The sequence below is a fragment of the Coturnix japonica genome, chromosome 32 (genome assembly GCF_054131305.1).
Source record: "Coturnix japonica strain WE chromosome 32, WE-NBRP24, whole genome shotgun sequence".
Taxonomy (NCBI): Eukaryota; Metazoa; Chordata; class Aves; order Galliformes; family Phasianidae; genus Coturnix; species Coturnix japonica.
The window spans coordinates 1,824,448-1,838,326 of NC_140694.1; the positions used below are offsets into that span (position 1 = coordinate 1,824,448).

The 13,879-nt window shown below is 36.0% G+C and overlaps 1 protein-coding gene across 8 annotated transcripts in view; it reads right to left on the minus strand.

Moving 5' to 3' along the window:
• Positions 1-13,879, minus strand: part of LOC146755445 (rho GTPase-activating protein 32-like) — a 329,502-nt gene that overhangs the window by 240,425 nt on the left and 75,198 nt on the right. For all 8 annotated transcript variants that reach the window (XR_014938066.1, XM_085525573.1, XM_085525582.1 and 5 more), the window contains one exon: positions 10,648-10,695. The gene's annotated coding sequence lies outside the window, so the exon portion shown is untranslated. The remainder of the gene's footprint in view (positions 1-10,647; positions 10,696-13,879) is intronic.

Here is a 13,879-nt window from a genome sequence, read left to right on the forward strand (position 1 = left end):
AAGTGAGCTACTTTATTACTTGTACACATGCTCTCAATTTGAGTATCTCCTTCAATAATACTTGAAAACACTTCAAACTGCAACCACAATAAAATGGATGCCACTTGACAGAGTCAAACACAGAGCAAGTCTGTAACATCATACTGCTCCTCCTTTCCCACTTAGTAGCAGAATCCTCTGATTCTGATTAACTGAACAGCTTAATTAAAATAAAATTAGCACTCTTTGCCTTCCCTGCTGTCCTCCCTACTGTGAAAACCTACTGGTATTCCAACTTCTAATTACCAAATTGACTTATTTAAAAATGTGTTCTTTGAACTTCCATTTATCATTTTTTTGTTCTCCTGACAGTTTCACATTTTGCCACTTCAACAAACATCACCCTTTCAACCACACTAAATATATAACTAAAAAGACCACTCATGAGCTCCAAGCCATCTATCTCATGATAAGGCCGTGAAGGAAACAAATTTAAAAACAACCAGGTCCAAACCAAACTTTACTTAAAAGAGATATAAGTAAATTATCAAGAAAACCCGCTACGTGCTCTGCCAAGATTTAAAATAAACAAATACTAACCTTAGAGGTGCTTTTTGAGATAAAGAATTCTATTCACAGGAAGCTGTAGTGAAAGTAAGGATATTCAGATAATTGTTGTAAACACGTATGATTAATTCCACTTCTGTTTGCAAAATCTCAACAGATTTTAATAGGTCTTACATTGGAACCATTTACCACACACTATTAACATATAATCTCTACTCATATTAACTAGCATTGTTTTGTGCAAACTTTGCAGAAAGCCTCTAAGACAAATGTATTTATAACCAAAAGAATACTGTAAGGAACAGCTGTTTCTTCAGCATTCTTCATTGGTTAGAAGGCCTGAATCCATTATCTGCTATGTAAAACAGTAGAATGCACATACATATTGTTGAAGTACTCCAGTATTTCAGGGAAAAAATAAAATCATTTCATCACTGCAGACATACTTCTCAATGTAAGTATTTTCAGTTTTACAATGAAAAAGAGTAATGTGCATGATCTATTAACTTTCCTTTTGAGGGATATTCCATACTTCATTTTCACTTTTCAATTCAATTTCTTGTTATTTATACCATTAACATATGCTACATACCGCTGCAACTGCATCAACACAGATTGAGAGTCTGAAATCATAGAGGCAAACAAAAAATCCTTTTTATGCATCTCAGATATCTAATTTAATTAGTAACTCAATTGCACAAACAACATACAATATTATCTTATAATTATGTATTATAATACCTAATATTAAATACGTAGTATTGTATGTTGTTCATACAGTTTAGTTAGTAATTAAATTGTGATGGAGAACACATGGATTCCACAACCCATGCAATGTTATTGTTTTTGATACGTGTACAGTAGATGGCAGATCTCCATGAAAGAAGCAACAAAAAACTATAGCAGTAGTTGCAGGGAAGATGTTATAGCAATTCCACTGTTTTTCCTTTCTGTTTAAGAGAGGTGCCAAGGAGACTTTAAGTAAACTAGAAATTAGTGATGGAATTGCTGCACAGCTCTTCAGATATTACTGCTCAGAGAATCCTAGCGCCAGTCATTGTAGAGATGAGGGTCTGCCACTTGCCACCAGGCAAAAAGGTTTCATTAACTCACCCAAAGGATTCATTCTTTATCGTGTTTTTGACATTTACAGAACATTTTTCATTTTCCATTACCTCAAGGAAAAACAAGAGGGGAAAGAATAAAGGATCTTTCATTTGCCAAACCATCATTTAAAGCAACTGAGCTGGTTTCATTAACGTTTATAATTTTGGTAATTTTTTATTTAGTACAGTATTATAATCAGTAGCAATTTTTAGGATTTTTTGGTTTATTTAGGAAACCATTAGGAAGCAACTTCCTCTATGTTTCATGTTATATAAACACACTCAGAAAAGGAAAACACTCATCCTTTCTTACATCAGTCCTGGCATTTCTTTTCAGCATCTGCAGGGCTAACACCTTTGCAAGTGTAAATACATTACAGTAACATCAGTTGACAGCATGATACGGATACTATACATATGACACATTAAAATGAAGTGAAAGACTGGCTTGAGATAAGTAACTTAAAAAATGCTAGCAATTTTGTTATGCAAAGTGCTAGCAAAAAAAAATTAAGTGACAGTGCACCAAATCAGGATACGATACATGGAATCAGGAGCAAAAGTTACTGGGGAGTTCCATCAGATCTAAAACAGGACAAAATAAAAATACAGGCTTATGTCAAGGATGAACAAGGCTTATAATGATTTAGAAGTTGTTATGAAATTGGGTTGCTGTGGAGGAAAACAAGAAACCAAAACAAAACCCTCCTTTAAAAATTGATTTACTAAGTAAATGCCTTAATTCTTATTTTTTAAGCTTACACTGCCACCTTCTGGTTATGTAAGCTATTTCATCCAGAACCTGCCAAAATTCTACTGGTCATCTTTAAGGCTAAAACTGACCAAGTCTTAGCAGTATGCACAACTCTTAATAGATTATATGAAGAGATTTGTAGTCCTTATACAAGAACTACTCTTTTAAAGGAAAGATCAAACTTAATGAGTGAGATCTTCTGAAACATAATCAAATCTGAGTAGGTTTTAAACACAGATGAAAATAAAAGGTAGGTTAAGAACACTAATATTTACAAGAACACCTTCTTACAAAGCAAATATTGTGTCACCAGGCTTTCCAAACCAGTTTTGAAAAGGCAAGAATTGGATGTGAAAGAGGGGAGTATTTTGATAGGTGTTACTAAGTCTATTAGCATACAGAATAACTTGCCCCTAGTTCTGATCTGACTGGATATTTATTATCTGTGCTTGACTGTAATACACCGCATATACTGCTCTTTGCTTCCAATGAAGAAGGTAAGCAAGCCACATTTCAAGAGGGAGAGCCCCAAAATAAAAGCTGACATCCCTTGAGAGCCTTTGTATTTACATTCTTATGAAGAAGCAGATCTTCTAAAAGGCACTTTATTTCAAATACAATTTTTACCTATATTAACTATATTAAAAGTTTTGGACCCAATAACCTTCAGACATAGTAGCAATAACCAATATTTGCATTGGGTTCAGCTGAGGCTATAAACCAACACAGGCCTCTGTCTGCCTTGCTTTCCTAAGATGAAATTGAATGCTTTTCATTCCGTGCTATAAGATGAAGTCCCACAGGACTCATAGCTATTCCCAAGGCAGTAATTTAAGTAGAGAAGCCTTACTCAATTGATCTTAATTATTTCAATGGGCATAGCAAGTACTGCACGTATGTGAAGGCACATGAAAATCCTTAGTATTTCCAGTATCCTTGTGAGTTATACAGAGTAAATCAATCCAGTTTTTCCCAGACTGATACCTCTATCATATAAGAAATTACAGTTCTCTAGACTATCTGCGTAATCAGGAGTAAGCCTTAAAACTGACTTGTTAAGGGCATGATTTTATTTACTTACAATAAATCACGTGGAATATCAGAAACAAATTCTCAGACTCCATGGCAAGACTGATCTCAAAGCAGTGTTTTTATTTATTCATTAATGAGGAGGGTAAGGAAGCACTGGCACAGGCTGCCCAGAGGTGGGGGCGTACCCCATCCCTGCAGACACCCAGAAGTCAGGCAAAACAATCTTTGATGAAATAGATTTTCATGAAAATGCAAGTGTTCCTTACTAGATTTCGGGCAATCCATCAAAATATATATTAATAATAGTAATAAATTGCCATGTTCTATCAGTTCTCGATACTTTTGAGCAACTTATCTAAATTTGAGAGTTGAAACTTGAATAGGATTCATATCATCATTATCCAGAAAAATATAAACAAGCACTTCTGTATGTTAGTCTGCTTGCAGAAAACAGAGCTTTCATACTTTGAAAATCAGAATTCTTCTTTCAATACTTAGACTGTATTTTAAGACATAACCCCTGAATGCTTTCAGAAGCTGTTATATGGCATGCATTCCATCACCACCTCTCCCACAGCAGCTATTTCAGTACTGCCTTGGGTGTCCTATTTCAGTATTCGAGCACCTAGGATAAATTGCAGAACCCCAGGATTTTTCTGACCTCAATCAACAGCAAGAAATTTTCAGCTGAATTGTGCAAAACTGCTATGATTACATAAGTCATTTCTGGACAGGGTATGGTTTAGATATAAACCATAAAGTCTATCAATCATATATCACATACAGACACTAAAACATACCTGTTTAAGAAAAATGAGGAAAAAAAGGATTAAGTTTACTTTTCCCCCCTAAAATTCATCAACGAGATTTTAGAGATGATATAAGTGCATAGAACCTAATTTCCAAACAGAGATGTACATTTAAACCTAAGCCTCATAATCGCAGAGTTCAGAGAAAAGTAGACTGTGCTGCGATTATTGAACAAGTCAGTTCTAAGGTAACTGAACTATAAACCAACCAACACCAGAAGTCTAGGCAGCTGTAGAAAGCAATGTACTGCTACAGCAAAATAATTTACCTGGGATGAGATCCAATATTATAAAAACAAAACAACAAACATGACTAACTAGCATCAATGGGAAATGAATTGGATTACTGAATAGAAGTGTATTATTGCATGCGTTCCAGGTACTGGGAAGGTAATAGAGACAGCAGATATAAAAAAAGACTTCTACATCCATCTCTCCTTTTATCATTCAATCATAGCAATCCCATTAATCAGGTTGGATTACTTCCCAGATATTAATTTAGCAAACAATAGTCTGACCCATTCTGTCCCCCTCAAATATGATGAAAGCAATCTGCCACTGATAATCTAGCCACACATGTACACCTGGAAAGCCATCTAAACAATTTACACCTAAACAGCGGGAAAAGACCAAACTCAACAAATGAAATTGAGTTTTCCCTCTTCGTTTATATTCTGTAAAATCACCCTCTGCTTCTCAAGAAAGTGCTGAAACATTAGAAGTTGAAGGAGTCATGGACTCCTTTCCACAAGACATGCAGCATTTCTTTCTGTCTGTACACACAAACAAAAGATTACTGGCAGGTACACATTTGGAAGCATAGCTTTCTCACTAGTCTCACTCATTCCAGTTCCCCTACATTTCTTGTTTTCCACTAGAAATGAAGCAGTTTGACAGCATATCAGGTACACCATTAAATTATTAGAAAGCAACTGTAATCTCCTGAATAGCACTGTTTGTGTGCTTATTACAACAGGACCTCTGTTACAAGGGCTTAAATTACGAAAGAACTCCGTTCCCCAAATTTTACCTGCAGAAAAATCTAACCTCCAGACTCCCACCTCACCCATAAGCCTCTCTGAGGAAACGTCATGAAAATGTAATGCCTTCCTAACACTTCTGTAGTCAACAGAGGCTTACTTCTCACCGCAAGGAAAATTAAAGTGCAGTGTAGAAACACTTATATGGCTAAGCACAGATGGCCAGCCATATGTTTTCAGCCAGGAAAAAAGGAAAAGTTTAATACTTTTAAAAATATACTTTCTTTTAAAGTGCATTTACTTCCAAAAACTGAGGTTTGAATATGGAAAACTAACATTTCTGAGTCCCACGTATTTCAGAATACAAACCCCAGGCTGACTATGTAGGCATACAGATATAAGGAAAAATAACTTATTTTATGGCTCCTCTGTTTTCTCTAAGAAGCACCATTTCCTGATATTTTGAATTAACAATAAAAGCTGCGTATTTATTAATTTTATCTTTTAAAGAACTTGAAAAGACAAGTTAGCAAGTGTTCCATTAGCGGTGTTCTGCTAAGTTTAATCAGTTAATGTGCAATCTGTGTATCACTTCATACATGAAATGCTGTCCTGCAATTTTTAAGGAAAGAAAATTAAAACGCATTGCCTAGAACTTGGGAATAGAAAATTAATGGAATGTATCTCTGTACCTCAGTTTAATGAAACAACATCTGCGAGATTACTTGTCTAATAAAAAAAGCACATCAACAAGCCTGATGCGTAACAGAAGAAAAGTATTATCTATATTTTCAAAACGTTACCATCTGGGGATGTTATGCAAGAATAAATACCCTATTGGATCGATTCACTGATTCTCTGTGAACACTAACACTCTAAGTGGCTTCCCACAGCGGCCTCATTATCTGAAGTCCTCTTAGGAGTTGCTCTGCAACCTATTTTGGTTCCGTAACCCATCAAATGCTGACCTATTTCATTCCTGTCATCACGACTAGATTCCACCTCGCTTAATGAACCAGCCACACTTGTTTCAAAGTGTACAACACAGTACACAGCACATCCCTCCAACCTGGGGAGCACACAGCAGGTTTGCTAAGGGTGCAGGGCACCCTATGTGGTGTGACCAGCAGCCACGGAACGGTTCTGGCAGGCTGGAGGACCACAGCTCTCTGGATTACACACCACCCTGTGCACTGCTGCAAGAGTCTGCTTTCACCACAACGGCAAAATCACTGCTCCAGCTGCTGAAGTATCTCTTCCCTCCCTCCCCCCCAGTGAAAGATGCTCTTTCACTGACCTCTGTGCAGGGTTGTTTCTCTTATATTCTCTCACTCCTCTCTCTCTCAGCTGCCATACAACAGTTTTTGCCCTTTCTTAGATATCCTTTCAAATAGAAACATCCGTTGGCTCAGCTTCAGCCAGCTGAGTAGCAATCTGCCTTAGCTGGTATTCTAACATAATAAACATACCATACACATTCCTTATGTGTATTCTGCATGAGTAAAAGTCATAAAGCTGAACACATTAACACTTCAGTGGGAGGTCAAATTATTGTTTTGGCACTTGTATCAAGTCTGTCATTTCAATTCCACTTTATCAAATTACGGATTGCTCGATACAGTTGGATGAAAAGGAAAGACAGACACACACAAGCAATTGTCATCACTTCAGTTGTGAAATTCCATAATTGCATGTCAGTGACAGAAAGAACAAGAGAGCAGTAATAGGACTGCCATTATGATCATTCAAATGCTGTGGAACCTTCCAACAAGGCTTTGCACTGTGACAATCTACATGCCAGGAAATTGACTGGATTTCTGACTATTTCCTTTCTTCAGTGTTTCCTATACTTATTAAGCCAACCAACACTGCACATTAGGTTCTAAGGCAAGCTTCGGCTGTCCATATTTCTATAACTAACGTTTCTATTTGCAAAGAACATAAACTAAGACAAGGAAATGGAGGATCCTTAGATTTTAAAGATACCACTAAAAATATATTAAGAGTTACATAAAGAATTATACATTCTTACATAAAAATAACATAAAATTATACCTATGGAATTCAGAATACAGGTCTGATTCAACTCACTGTCTGATTTTGTAGTTATATGGAGAGCACAAAATCTAGAATTAAAAATATTACCAAGGGAGCCACAGATTTCGAGCAGCTTTTCTGCAAAAGAAAATAAGTCTGAGATTATTTCACCTTTCTGAAAAATTCCACCTCTGTGATGAAAACAACTCCAGGAATGTCATTCAAATCCAACTTAAGAGCTGAGATCTCAGTGGGAACTTTTGGCATACGGTGACAGGTAGACATTATCCGAACAGCTCGTTATTCTATCTCGTGCATCATTCCCACTTGTTTCCTCTACATTCTATCCTGTCATATGATGCTTCAATAATACTCTTATTTGTCCCACAGCTAAAGAGGCAGAAGAAATAGGAATTATTCGTTCACTCCAGCAGACACCAGGAGGTCCATTAGCATTGCATAAGATTCGACTGAATCTATACCCAAGCACAATTCATAGAACAGTCACCTAACATAATAAAGGCACTTGTATAGAACACCTTGATACAATACATTTGAGTCTGCAAGCCATACTCAACAAAAAATTCCATTTAAGGTGGGAAAAAATATACCCCAAACATTCCAAAATGATACAGATTGCATAATGTCCTCAAAAGGTAAAAAAAATAAGTAGATCCACAAGTCCTAAACAGAAGAAGGGTTCACAACAAAAGGAAACAGCATTATAGTGATATCTTAAATGTATGCAGTTAAGTATCATGGACAGACTAACTCATAAGCTCTATTTGATACCATTATTAATTTCCACTCACATTAACTTAAAGAACAATGTTAAAGTAGTTCTTTTCCAACTAGTAAGACCAACTTTGCAGCCATCCCTCTGTCTTCCCTTCATCATTCTATCTCCATATATTTAACTTGAGCCATATAAATGTAAGTACTTTCCTTAAAAGTGTTTTTAATTTGTGAAGTGCCTGAAAATCCTCTGACAGATGGTACTAAAACCAAAATAATTTTTTTTTTTTTTTCCTTCAAAATACATAAGGAAAGGCAGTGCTGCCTCTACCATATCCCACAGAAAGTAACAAGAGAGTGATGAAACGTTATGTCGCTACAGGGAAATTTTCTGACTTACTGACCTATCATGTTATTGACCTAATGCACACCCATTAAGTCTATTGCTCTCATAAAGCCTCTGCACTCTGAGCTCAAACCCGGTAAATTTTTAAGTCAAGATGCATCTCAAAAACATTCTCTCCATGAGCTACTTCAAGAACAGAAAATGAAGCAAGATATCCTGGGTGACCTTCAGTTACCCAAGCTAATAACATAGCTGCTAGTTAATGGTCAGCATTTACTTTCCTGAAAGGAATACTGAAGAGACTGTCATTGCACATTACAGCAAATATGAGTCTATTACTAAAAAGAGTACACTGAAATCAAGCAAAAATGAAGAAACCGAATATGAAGAACAAAACATCCCAAGCACAGTGAAATCCAGATGCAACGAAATTACCCAGCACAGAACAGCCATTGCAAGTTAACTTTCCAGTCAGATTTCAGTGTCTCAAACAGTTCTCCATCTCAGAATAAAATAAAAAGGGAGGGTAGGACAGTACGAGGAAAATAACCCCATAGGAGAATGCTGGTTTCACAGCACTGGAGTGAATTTCTTTGATGACAAGGCAACAATTGCAGAGCAAAACAAAGTATTCCCTCGTGTTCTGTTCAGACCTTAAAGGCAGGGTAGGACAGGGAGAAATACTGCTTTTTTCCTCTCGGTTCCCCTACCCTCCCTCCCCCCCCCCATACTTTTGAAGACTCCTGTTCAATTCAAGTCCCATATAGCAAATATTTTCCACATGTTTAAGACCAAACAAAGATATGAACTCAGAATAAACAAAAGACTGAGAAAATACTTTGGGGGTGCATTTTTCAGCTATTGAAAAATGATTAAACTGTTATAAGAACAATTGAAAAACTACTGTTTCACATACTAGCAATCTTAAAGTGATGCTGAGACTGGAGTTCATCTGTATCCAAAGGATGAGGAGATCACAAAGGAATAATACCAGTTGATTACCACAGACCACTGGCTATTTGTCAGCTGTCATTTTAAAACTTGAAGACTTCTAACCTCACAGAAAAAAAAAAAAAAAAAGGTAGAATCTAACATAAAACATTCAGGAAAAGTAACAATTAAGAGACACACAGATAACAGTCAACATCATTAAGGACATGAGACGACATTTTGACATTTGTAGAACAACAGAATTCAAAATAATAATTACTTGTACAAAATTTAAGTCTGCCTTCAGTCGAAACTTTATCAAAGGCTTCATACATTTCTTCTTCAGAAAGATTAAGGAGCATCAAGAAGAAAGTTGGTAAGAAGAGGAAGGCACCTTGCAGACATTTTGTTGTTAGCTTGGAAAATTTTTCATTAATTACTAATGATACAGTTCATTAGGAATATATTTCATTATGGAAGTGCAAATTATGAGATGCTAATTACGCATGTCTTAATTGCAGTAGTTTGTCTTGATTTCAACATAGATAAAAATAATTATTTACAATGTTCCAGGTTCTACAAATTACACTAAGCCCCTTATTTACAGTACCAACAGACACGTGCAATACAGTAAGCAATAAAAACACATTATTATTTAATAAAACTGATATGTTTTTCTTTGATTATCTCAGAACAGGCCGTTAGTAACCCATATCCCTGGACCGAAAAGCTGCCATTTCAACTCAACAGAGGCTTCAGTTTTGAGACCAAACCTGAGACACGCCACACAAGGATTGTTAATTACAACATCTATGTTCTTTCAATACGCTCCAACGAATTAAGGAAGTGAGGAGGACAACCAGACAACTCTTTATGCAAGTTCTTGCGTTTGCAAGCTAATTACACTCACATTTCAGTATCTTAATTGAATTCTTAGGATGTTTTTGTCTAACTCAATAATTTCCTCTTTGTTCCTGAAAATGCTGTAAATCATTGAAATTCTGCAGAACCTTCATCACATAACAAAAACAGTTTGTGCTCTCCTGCAATAACTTCAACAACATACTATATGAGATTGTACAACAGTATTTAATACAATCTGAATTTCCATGGACAACTCAAGTGCATATGAGATTACATTGGTTTATCAAGTCTCTTTCATTTCCTGCAAGAATAATTGGGTTGCAATTAAGAGGAGCTGCTGAATATTCATAGAAAGGTGCAGTAGCCAAAAGAAGTCCATTGAAAGAGAATAACTTTGGGAAGTTGAACCACAGAACTTGAATATTACACATTGTGGCACAGTTAAAACAATGAAACAGTAACTTACTGGAGCTGCCAAACATAAATGACATTAAAACAAGCCACTTACTTTTCTGTCCTCAGTTTCTACAGAGGAATTGCACTCCGCTCTAGTATCCTGAAAAGACAAAGAGAGAAGACACTGTTACAACACACATTCACAATGATGGGAAGAACTCAGGATTCAAGAAAAGGCATCCATGTTCAATGAGCAGGTAACTCAGACTATTATATTTTACTGTATATTAACTATTAATAACCAGTACCCTAAAGGATAATATATTCAGTACTATGGCATTTTGAAAATTTAATGAACTTCATTGCAAACATTTGTGTTGTAAACGTAAAGGTAGGACTGATGCACTAGAAAAAAACAAACTGATTTCTATATGCCATAGCCAGTGCACAAGATAAAATTAAATCATCTTTGTACTACAAGCTTTTTCTACATGCATCTTGATAAAACAGTCATTTACTCTCTCCTTTACCATCAGTATTAAAAAGGAAATAAGTTAAAAGGTAACTATCAGCTTAAGAGGAAATGTGCTATCTTCTATCTGTTGTCAGAAGTGCTGGTGAGGATTCTGAAGTCTACAATGTGTTACGAGTCCACATTTATAACCATGGACTACTGGATGTGTTGAAGACACTTATGTCTGAATCTCGCTGCAATATGCAAGAATACTCAAGCACCTGTTTTATATGTACATCTACATGTTTATATTTATGTATGTGCACACATTTTGTACTTATGTTTACTTCAGGAATCGAGCAGTATCGAATCTAATGACATCCAAAACATTTTACTCTTATTCCTTTGGAATTTTGATTCTCACTGAACTCTCAGAGCTTTGAACAGTAGAGAACATATAACCTGCTAGAGAATACGTCCTTTTTATCTGTGGAAATATACAGAGACAATTGTTATCACAGTTGATTGCCTGAAAGGCACTTATGTCTTCATCTTTTCCCTTTGTACAAGTCACTCCTGAAAACAGAATAAACTGAATATATTCCACATCATTAGACTGTACACAAGGTTAGTGACCTATTATATTTTTTCACTGTATTTAACTTTGCTTTTTCCATGGTGGCACACCCTGAAGCTCATTTTTCTCACATATTACAAATTCAGAGACTTCTGTTGATAAGGCCCTTTTTGTTGCTTCCCCAGCCTTAAAGCGAACCTAGAACCATTCTCATCAAATTTTGAAGTCACCTGTTACATAAATCTCAAACTACAGATTTAAGGCTGACAGCCAATAGCAGCTCCCATTAAAAATGCAAGCAAATTAAATAAAGAAGCTGTGTTTCCTCAGCACCACGTCTATTCATCTTAAATATACTGACGCTATTTCAATATCAAAGACTTCTTACCTTAGCCATTTATTCATAAAATATTTAAAAAGGAATCATTTAATGAAATAAAATGAATAAAGGTTCCATGAAAAATTGTTTTCATTCTCAGCAAGATACATTAAAGACATTTTCATGAGGCATATCCAATTCTCTGTCACTTCTCCAGACTATCTCCAGAGAAGCAATCTCTTATTTTAGTTAGTTTTACACCTCATTTACAAACAAGTATCTCAAACACTCTTTACATTCAAAATATAAGCCAAGATTCAGGTAGCACTTGTGGAAAGTAGTACTCAAAATTCTTCACATTTTACTAGGTGCCACTGCATAACTGCCAGTTAAATTATAATATTATAAATACTCTGAGAGCTTGGGTATTGAGCACTGATTCATCACAACAAAAGGTAATTAATTATCTTGTCTGTTACTTTGAGTAGCAGGAAGGAAGCAAACCAAGGCTTTATGCAGCATATCAAGAGTTATTAAGGGGAAATACGACTCATAAGAGTCAAAGTACCGTAAGGGCCACGTATGTTTAACAGCAGAACTGCAGTTACACTCAGCCTTTTTTGTTGGTATGGAGCTCTGAAAGGTAACCTTAAAAAGTTCTTTCCAACCTTTATCAGTTTTAGAATACTTCCTAATTAACAGACATGAAACATATGCTTGTACTGAGTATTACAGCTTCCCAGAGAAGGAGTTTTTTCTTCCAGTGCTAGTTTGCAGGTAAACTAATGATTTATGTAAGTCAACAGCAAAATCTACTGGAAGGCCACAGTACAAAATACATCAGATGTGACATCTATTTCATTCCTGAGAAGGCTCCCTTCCTTCACCCTGATACTATATTTTTAATGTTCCACAGATGCTGAACTTTAATACGTTAGGCCCTAGGAAATCACATCCAGCACCTTCAACCTGTGTTCGCATAATAGAGGTGTTACTGAAGAGAAGTGAAAGAAAAGCCCTAGACAGCACAGATTATCTGCATTACTCTGGCAATCACACAATTATTTTACACATGTAAAATGTATAGTTTTACTTTCTGAACAGCAAAAAGCTGGATGCACTCAAGCAACCACCAGCCATACTAACCCAAACAATAGCTGTGAATAGTTTGTATTATACTTCTTTCTTTTAGTTTGGTGTCTCCCTGCTATCCTTACCTCTTTCCACTACTTTCTTAGCAGTATAACACACAATAACCAAAACAAAACAGAAACAAGTTACACAAGCTAAGAAACTTCAAGAGTTACTTCAATTGCTAGTGTACTGCTTGTCCATTTGAAACGAATGGAATGCAGACAGCAGACAATTCCTGCATACACACACTGCTCCACTGGCCTGCATCAGAATGAAAGATGAAGAACGGGGGAATTCGAAGCACTACGCTGTTTTCTGTATGTAATATCACAAACGGTCAGTAGGTGGAAGCAAATAACCTCTTAAATGGTGCTCAACTCCATGAAAAATACATCTACCGCACTGAGCAGGTTGCTCAGCTATTACTTTATTGGTCAGCTTTTATTTATACACACCTTTCACTTTCCAACAAGAGCTAAATTAAATCCAGGCTTTGCTTCCTAACACTATTTTCCAATTCACTAAAATGCTGTAGAGATGGAAATTAGTTATAACAGAGGTGACGTTTTACACAGTAGAAGTGGTTCCTTCAAACAACACAAGCATATATACACAGGTAACCCAAACATTAAAGAAAATACTTTTTTTTTTTATCCAGTTTAATCAAGATTCCTGTGCATAAATACTGAATAGCATCCAAGCTGCACCATCTAAAACAAAGTCAAACAGAGTCAGTGCAGCAGCTTCAAGTGCTAACAAATTGTATGTATCAAAACCAATTCTGATGGAGCACAAATGGCATAGTTCCTGAATTCAGAAAGCATCCTTGATGAATTACTTTCAACCCAAAGTAAGTGTAA